The sequence below is a fragment of the Triticum aestivum genome, chromosome 5D, assembly GCF_018294505.1.
Source record: "Triticum aestivum cultivar Chinese Spring chromosome 5D, IWGSC CS RefSeq v2.1, whole genome shotgun sequence".
NCBI classification, from domain to species: Eukaryota; Viridiplantae; Streptophyta; class Magnoliopsida; order Poales; family Poaceae; genus Triticum; species Triticum aestivum.
The window spans coordinates 246,952,978-246,962,149 of record NC_057808.1 but is presented as its reverse complement, the minus strand read 5'-3'; positions in this window follow the sequence as shown (position 1 = coordinate 246,962,149).

Here is a 9,172-nt window from a genome sequence, read left to right as displayed (position 1 = left end):
ATCTCCGATCTGAAGACCCGCCTGAGGACGCAAGAAACTGAGACCCGGAAGGCCAATGCCAAATTTGTGTCCAGTATTGCTGCGCAAGAAAAGCTGAAGACGGACTTTGACGCTAAACGGAAAGCTTGGGCCGAAGAAAAGGCTACTCTGGTGAACCGGGCCGAACAGGCGGAGAAGGCTCTAACAGAGAAGACCGCCGAACTCTCCAGCTTAAAGCGCCAAGTGTCCCAGATGGTTGCCGCAATCTTCGGTAAGTCATTTCACCGGCTTTCATCAAGTTTATAATCTTTATATCTCATAACTCATCCTTGTCGGCGGCTTATCTTATTCTGTTAAACAGGTCCCAGAAGCGCCAACCTCAACCAAAGTGTGGTAACCAAGCTGAAGGCCGTGTACACCCTGGTGGAGCAACTCTACACCGGGTCACAGCGTGCTTTGGCTGTGGTGGCCCTATCCAATGAGGTGCCGACTCACCTGGCGGAAGTTCTTTGCCGGCTCGCCGTTCTTCCTCAACGTGTCCAAGAGCTGCGACGGGCCTCTGCAAGAGCCGGAGCCATAGCTGCTCTGAGCCGGGCCAAGGCGTTCCTTCCATAACTAGACCCGGCGGACATTGCCCTTGGCTATCCCAGCTTGAAGGAAGACGGCACCGCCTTCGACCAAAAGGACTTCGCAGCCTGCGTGAAGATTGTACGCCCGGTGGCCACTCTGATTGGAAATGACACGGATCTGACCAAGTACCAGCCGGGTTACAATGCAGAAAATTAGAGGATCCCCACTCCGCGTTATGAAGCCATCAGCTTAGTCCCGCCAGCTCGTAAGCACACCTTCGCCCCGGAGATTGACCCGGCCGGGTTAATTGACGAGGAAGCTCAATTTGAAGCTCTGAGCGGCATTGACTGGAAGACGTCAACTTTCCAGGTCTTGGGAACAGCCGAAGGAGAGGAGAGGGATGAGCCGGAGACTTCAACCCAGCAAGCATCGTGACTCTGTAGGCGGCTTATTAAACAATGCTTCACCCTTTTGGACTCGATGAGTCTTGTAATAGAGTAGGACCAACACTTTAACTTTGCCGTGCCATCGTGCACGCGTTGAATGCTGAAGTCCATTGAAGTTGCCTCCTTTATATTTCCCCGGGTCATAATCAATCATTCATTTTCCGTAAGCTCAAATAGTTGCCTTTAACTATCCTGCATAGAAAGACAAATCACAAGTCTCTAGGCGGCTTACCGCACTGAGAATCATAGTTTTAGACATATAACCCGGAATATAAATCAAAAAAGACTAGTCCTCAATTATGTCCTGGATATAGCCGTAATAACACACTTACCGGCCTGCAAGCACACTTCCGGCTTATATAACCCGGGTAATAAGGTTGGTACCTCAATTCCGGTTTACCAGTCTTAATAACACCGATTGTATTCGACTAGTACCATAAGTCAAAGTTAAGCCGGCAAAGTGAGACCCGCCGTGCATACTTGAAATAATCAGAAGAACTCGCTATAAATCAGAAAAACTTAGGGGCTTCCGGTTCGAATACGACCAGAGACCCGTCCCAAAGGGGTTATGCTAGGATTTGAATACGATCATATAGCCCCCAGTGGGTGTGGCGATGCCAATCAAGAGGGTACCGACAGCTATGTTCTCTTTGGTTCGAATACGACCCATGTTTGAACAGGAAGCCCCCAAATGACTTTACGAATTGTTTAACGACGCTGATTCGAATACGATCCACGTCGGTTCCCAAAGAGGTTAAACTATGATTCAAATATGATCAAAGAAAACTCCCCAATGAGCTCGGCACTTTGCCAATCAAATGGGTATCGACAGCTATGTTCTCTTTGGTTCGAATACGACCTATGTTTGAACAGGAAGCCCCCAAGTGACTATATTGTGTATGGCTAGATTCGAATACGATCATAAGCCGGATCCTCCTTCAAGTTATCACATGATCTTGTAATGAAAACAACACATTCATCTTTGGAGGAGGAAAAAAGGACAGAGGTCCTGTTTTATTGCTTATCATAATATATACATGGCTTAGAGAAATATGTACATTATGAGAGCCGGTGGCTCAAGTGTAGTAAGGTCGAAGCTGAGCTATATTCCACGGCCGACGGGTCTCTTCCTCCGACTTACGTGAATCTTTGTGCTCCCGAATGTCAATGAGGTAATATGACCCGTTGTGCAAATTCTTGCTGACAACAAAAGGCCCTTCCCAAGGCGGGGATAGCTTGTGCGCATCTGTTTGATCTTGGATGAGCCGGAGCACGAGATCGCCTTCCTGGAAGACCCGGGATTTAACCCGGCGACTATCATAATGGCGCAGGTATTGTTGGTAAATCGCTGAGCGAGCTACTGCCACATCACGCTGTTCGTCCAACAAGTCAAGAGCATCTTGGCGCGCCTGTTCATTATCCGCCTCAACATAAGCCGCCACGCGAGGCGAGTCATGACGGATGTCACTGGGGAGGACTGCTTCTGCCCCATAAACCATGAAGAAAGGCGTGAAACCTGTAGACCTGTTAGGAGTAGTGTTGATGCTCCATAACACGGAGGGCAACTCCTCCACCCAACAACCCGGCGTCCGTTGCAAAGGGACCAAAAGCCGGGGCTTGATGCCCTTCAGAATCTCCTGATTAGCCCTCTCAGCTTGACCATTGGATTGAAGATGAGCCACTGATGAAACATCAAGTCGGATATGCTCTCATTGACAAAACTCCTCCATGGCGCCTTTGGATAGATTGGTACCATTGTCAGTTATAATGCTGTGCGGAAAGCCAAAGCGAAAAATCACATTTTTCATAAATTGAACCGCCGTGGCTGCATCACACTTGCTAACTGGCTCCGCTTCAACCCACTTGGTAAATTTGTCAACTGCCACCAAGAGGTGGGTCTTCTTATCCTTGGACCTTTTAAAAGGCCCAACCATATCAAGCCCCCAGACCGCAAAGGGCCAAGTAATTGGGATCATCCTCAGCTCCTGAGCCGGCACATGAGCCCGTCGCGAGAACCTTTGGCAACCATCACATTTACTGACCAAGTCCTCTGCATCAGCATGAGCCGTCAGCCAATAAAAACCATGACGAAAAGCCTTGGCTACAAGAGACTTTGAGCCGGCGTGATGGCCACAATCCCCTTCATGAATCTCGCGCAAGATCTCTTGGCCTTCCTCAGGGGAGACACAACGCTGGAACGCTCCCGTAACACTGCGGCGATGCAACTCACCATTGATGACAACCATTGACTTAGACCGCCGGATTATTTGTCTGGCCAAAGTTTCATCCTCAGGCAAATCTTCCCGGGTCATGTAAGCCAAATAGGGCACTGTCCAGTCCGGTATGATGTGGAGAGCCGCCACCAGTCGTGCCTCCGGGTCAGGGACAGCCAAGTTTTCCTCTGTAGGCAACTTAACAGAAGGGTTATACAGGACGTCCAGAAAAGTATTAGGCGGCACCGGTTTTCGCTGAGAGCCCAGCCGGCTTAAAGCATCAGCCGCCTCGTTCTTCCTGCGATCGATGTGCTCTACTTGGTAACCCTGAAAGTGCCCAGCAATGGCATCAACTTCGCGGCGATAAGCCGCCATGAGAGGGTCCTTGGAGTCCCACTTTCCTGATACTTGTTGAGCCACCAAGTCTGAGTCGCCGAAGCACCTTACCCGGCTCAAGCTCATCTCCTTAGCCATCCGAAGACCGTGGAGCAAGGCCTCGTATTCAGCTGCATTGTTGGTGCAAGGAAACATCAATCGTAGCACATAATGAAACTTGTCACCTTTAGGGGAAGCCAATACGACTCCAGCCCCCGAGCCCTCCAATTGCCTGGACCCATCGAAGTGAATAGTCCAGTATGTGTTGTCCGGCTTTTGTTCGGGCACTTGTAACTCCGTCCAATCATTGATGAAATCCACCAAGGCCTGAGATTTAACAGCAGTGCGTGGCACGTATTTCAGACCATGAGGTCCGAGCTCTATAGCCCACTTAGCCACTCTCCCTGTGGCCTCTCTGTTTTGAATGATATCTCCAAGGGGGGCAGAACTGACCACAGTGATGGGGTGACCCTGGAAATAATGCTTAAGCTTCCGGCTTGCCATGAACACACCATAAACAAGCTTCTGCCAATGCGGATACCGCTGCTTGGACTCAATGAGTACCTCGCTGACATAATAAACCGGCCGCTGAACCGGATGCTCCTTACCCTCTTCCTTGCGCTCCACCACCACGGCCACACTGACGGCTCGTGTGTTAGCAGCCACATACAGCAATAAAGGCTCCTTGTCAACCGGAGCAGCAAGGACTGGGGGCTCTGCCAGCTGCCTCTTCAAATCCTCAAAAGCAGTATTAGCTGCATCATTCCAGACAAAGTCATAAGTTTTCTTCATCAACTGATATAATGGCATGGCCTTCTCACCCAAACGGCTTATAAACCGGCTCAAAGCAGCGATGCGACCCGCCAAGCGCTGGACGTCATTTATACATGCCGGCTTAGCCAGGGAGGTGATGGCCTTGATCTTCTCCGGGTTAGCTTCAATGCCTCTGTTAGAAACCAAGAAACCCAAGAGTTTGCCTGCAGGAACACCAAAAACACACTTGGCCGGGTTAAGCATCATCTTGTAGACCCGGAGATTATCAAAGGTTTCCCTCAGATCATCTATCAGGGTTTCCTCCTTCCTGGATTTAACCACAATATCATCCACATAAGCATGAACATTGCGCCCAATCTGGTTATGAAGACAGTTCTGCACGCAACGCTGATAAGTCGCCTGTGCGCTCTTGAGTCCAAAGGGCATGGACACATAGCAGAAGGCTCCAAAGGGAGTGATGAACGCCGTCTTCTCCTGGTCCTTAACTGCTATTTTAATCTGATGATATCCGGAATAAGCATCCAAGAAACTTAAGCGCTCACAACCTGCCGTAGCATCAATAATTTGATCAATACGGGGAAGGGCAAAAGGATCAGCCGGACACGCCTTGTTTAAGTCCGTGTAGTCCACACACATCCGCCAAGTGCCGTTCTTCTTGAGTACGAGCACCGGGTTAGCTAACCATTCTGGGTGAAAGACTTCAATGATAAACCCGGCCGCCAAGAGCCGGGCCACCTCTTCACCAATAGCTTTCCGCCTCTCTTCATTAAACCGCCGAAGGAACTGCCTGACCGGCTTAAATTTTGGATCAACATTGAGAGTGTGCTCAGCGAGTTCTCTAGGTACACCTGGCATGTCAGACGGCTTCCATGCAAAAATGTCCCTATTCTCACGGATGAACTCGATGAGCGCGCTTTCCTATTTTGGATCCAGACTGGCACTGATGCTAAACTGCTGCGATGAATCTCCTGGAACGAAATCAACAAGTTTAGTCTCATCAGCCGACTTAAATTTCATTGCCGGCTCATGCTCCGTAATCGGCTTTTTCAGAGAGGTCATATCTGTTGGGTCAACGTTGTCTTTGTAAAACTTCAACTCCTCTGTTGCACAAACAGATTCTGCATAAGCTGCATCGCCTTCCTCACACTCCAGGGCCACCTTCCGGCTACCGTGAACCGTAATGGTCCCATTATGACCCAGCATCTTGAGCTGTAAATACACGTAACACGGCCGTGCCATGAACTTGGCGTAAGCCGGCCGCCCAAATATGGCATGGTACGGACTTCTTATCTTGACCACCTCAAAGGTCAATTTTTCCACCCTGTAGTTGTGCGCATCTCCAAAGGCCACTTCCAACTCGATCTTGCCGACTGGATAAGCCGACTTACCAGGTACCACACCATGGAAAATAGTGTTTGACTGGCTGAGGTTCTTATCAATCAACCCCATACGACGGAACATCTCATAATAGAGGATGTTGATGCTGCTACCTCCATCCATGAGCACCTTAGTGAACTTATATCCTCCCACCTGAGGAGCCACCACCAAGGCCAAGTGACCCGGATTATCCACCCGGGGAGGGTGATCCTCCCTACTCCACACTATAGGCTGCTCAGACCACCGCAAGTAGCGTGGAACCGCCGGCTCAACAGCATTCACAGCCCTCTTATGAAGCTTCTGATCTCGCTTACACAGACTGGTGGTGAACACATGATACTGTCCACCGCTAAGCTGCTTTGGATTGGTCTGATAACCTCCCTGCTGCTGTTGATCACCCTGGCCAGACTGCTGATTAAACCCCCTTGACCGTTCTGAGGATTAGAAGTTGAACCGCCGCCCGGGCCATGAAAGCCGCCGGCGCCTGAGCCACCGCCCGGGCCATTGTTGCCGTTAAAGGCGTTGGAATTCTTAAAGGCCTTCATGATTGCACAATCCTTCCATAGATGAGTAGCTGGCTTCTCTCTAGAGCCATGCCTTGGACAAGGCTCATTCAACAGCTGCTCCAGCGTTGGGCCTGACCCGCCGGCTCGGGGAGGGGGCCTCCCCTTGCATCGCTGGTTATTACCCTGTGAGCTGGCGTTGGCTACGAACTCTAGGCTGCCATCGGCCTTGCGCTTGCCACCTCCTTGGCTCCCCGGGTTATGCTGAGGACCCTTGCCATTGCCGTTCTTATTTCCCTTCCCTGTCCTTTCATCATCTGAAGCGGGGTCCTTGGTACTATCAGAATCGGCGTACTTGACGAGAGCCGCCATCAGCGTACCCATATCACTGCAGTCGCGCTTAAGCCGCCCGAGTTTCATCTTCAGGGGCAGAAAACGACAATTCTGTTCCAACATTAAGACCGCAGAGCCGGCATCCATCTTATCAGATGAATGTATTATCTCCTTAACCCGGCGAACCCAATATGTCGTAGACTAACCCTCCTGCTGCTTGCAGTTAGTCAAATCCACAATTGACATAGACTGCCTACAGGTATCTTTGAAATTTTGGATGAACCGGGCCTTCAGCTCAGCCCAAGACCCGATGGAATTCGGTGGTAGCCCTTTCAACCAAGTGCGGGCAGTCCCATCCAACATCATGGTGAAGTACTTGGCCATCGCCGCTTCACTGACCTCCAGCAGTTCCATGGCCATCTCGTAACTTTCGATCCAGGCTGCGGGTTGTAAGTCAGCCGTGTAATTAGGCACCTTCCTAGGGCCTTTGAAGTCCTTTGGTAGACGCTCATTGCGGAGAGCTGGCACTAAACAAGGGACACCTCCAGTCCTGGTAGGGATACCCACGTCGACGGAAGTCGTCAGATAAGCCGGGGGAGTCTGGTAAGCCGTCAACTGAGGCACCTGCTCCGCCTCTTGCCACGCTCTGTCTTGGTCTGCTACGTGAAAGGCTCCGTTATGAACCGGGCCATGGCCAGGGGGCGGGTCATGGCGTCGGACATTAGTTGAGCCGGTCGCTGAGACCATGTGTCTACTATAACTCGGGCTCCGGCCTGGACGAGGGGTCGAGTGGATCCTGTCCCGGCTGTAGGAGTACGCCTCTTGCTGCGCCAGTGCTGTCTGAAGGAGTTCCCTTACCCGGCGGGTTTCAATAGCCGTCGGAGAGTCGCCGTCAATTGGGAGGGCCGCCAGCCGCGCTGCTGCGGCTACCATGTTCTCCAGCGGGTTAGCATAATGACCCGGTGGTATTGGCACATACTGAGGCGGGGCAGGGCTCACCCGGGGAGGCCCCATCACTTGCGGCTGAATAGGGTTCCCAGACCCGAGCACTATGATCCCTGGCGGGTTACTAGACCCTGCACCTGGCGTGTTGAAGAGGTTTCGAGGATCGTAAACCGGAGGGAGTCGAGATTGGGCCTTTTGATGCCTCCTTCTCATGACCTCATTGGACGCGTTCTGATCCATCGTGAGCCGGAAGGACTGCGCCTGGATCAACTGAGTTTGGGCGTCGAGAGCCGCCCTCTCCGCAGCCATCCTGATCCCTTCCGCTGCCAGATCCTCCTTAGCTTTCACTAGATCTAACTTTAACTGCGCCACCTCCGCATCATGCTGAGCTTGATCCGCCGGGTCAACCGCGGAGATCAACAGGGCCGTCATCTTGTCCGTGAGATCCATCAGCACCTGAGCCGGCGAGGGCACCGGGTTTCCCGTTCCAGCCGCAAGGTTCTGAACAGGCTGCGCACCGGCCATGAAGATTCCAACCCGGCTTGGCGGCTCAAACGGGTCCGGAATACTGTCACCATCGGAACAACCCATGAGCCTGCCATCTTGAAGTTGATACAACGAGTTTGACTCATCTGTGGACGACTCGCCGTCAGAGCCGGCGGCCGTCTCATCACCAGATCCAGATCTATCAGAGAGCCCTCCATGGATACATCCCACAAAAGCATGTTTTAAGGCAGGCAGGGCCCGGGCGGGTCGTGCACGCTGAGCCGTCTCGATGAAATCGGCGCAGAGATCCGGCTCAGGGCCCAGCTCTCCCATCTTGCCAATGAAAACATGAATTCCGCCGAAGGGGACCCGGTACCCGTACTCAATTGACCCGGCGTCGGGGCCCCAGCTTGCATCGTCGATGTAGAGCTTGCCGCGACGACTCTTGGTCATCTGGCCCACATCGTATCCCTTGAGCCCTTCGAAGCTGCCCTTCAAGAACTCAAATCCACCGTGCGCTGGCCCCACGGTGGGCGCCAGCTGTCGTCGAATTGTCACGGCAGATGTCCTCAAGCTAGGACTTAGTCGTGGAGCCATAGCCGCTAGGAAGCTTGAAGGGGTTAACGGGACAAGGAACACGAGGGTTTATACTGGTTCGGCCCCTTACGGTGAAGGTAAAAGCCTACGTCCAGTTGAGGTGGTATTGATTAGGGTTTCGATGACCAGGGAGCTTAACTGCTATGCCCGGCTCTCGATGAGATCTTTCTTTCCTGTCCCTAAACCGCTGCCGGGTCGTCCCTTTATATAGAGAGGTTGACGCCCAGCGGCTCTCAGAGTCCCGGCCGGCTCATAAGAGTGTCCGGCTCGGACTCTCAACTATTCTTGCCTTACACTACAAGTTCTACCATAATGATGGTTGTAACTACGGGCCTTAAGCCATATCCGGGTCTTAAGCCCATCTTTGGCCCACCGTCTTCAAGCTTGTCGCTGGGCTTCTGGCGATGACCATTATGAGTAACCCGGCCCCTTCTGGCGGGTGACTCTAAGGTCTATATCCTCAACACCTCTCCCTCCGCGCGCCGGACACGTCCGCCCGGCGCCGGACGTTTCTCCACCGCCGCCCCGCAGCCAGTCCGCGCCTGCCACGTGGCAGCCCGCCGCCGCCCGTACA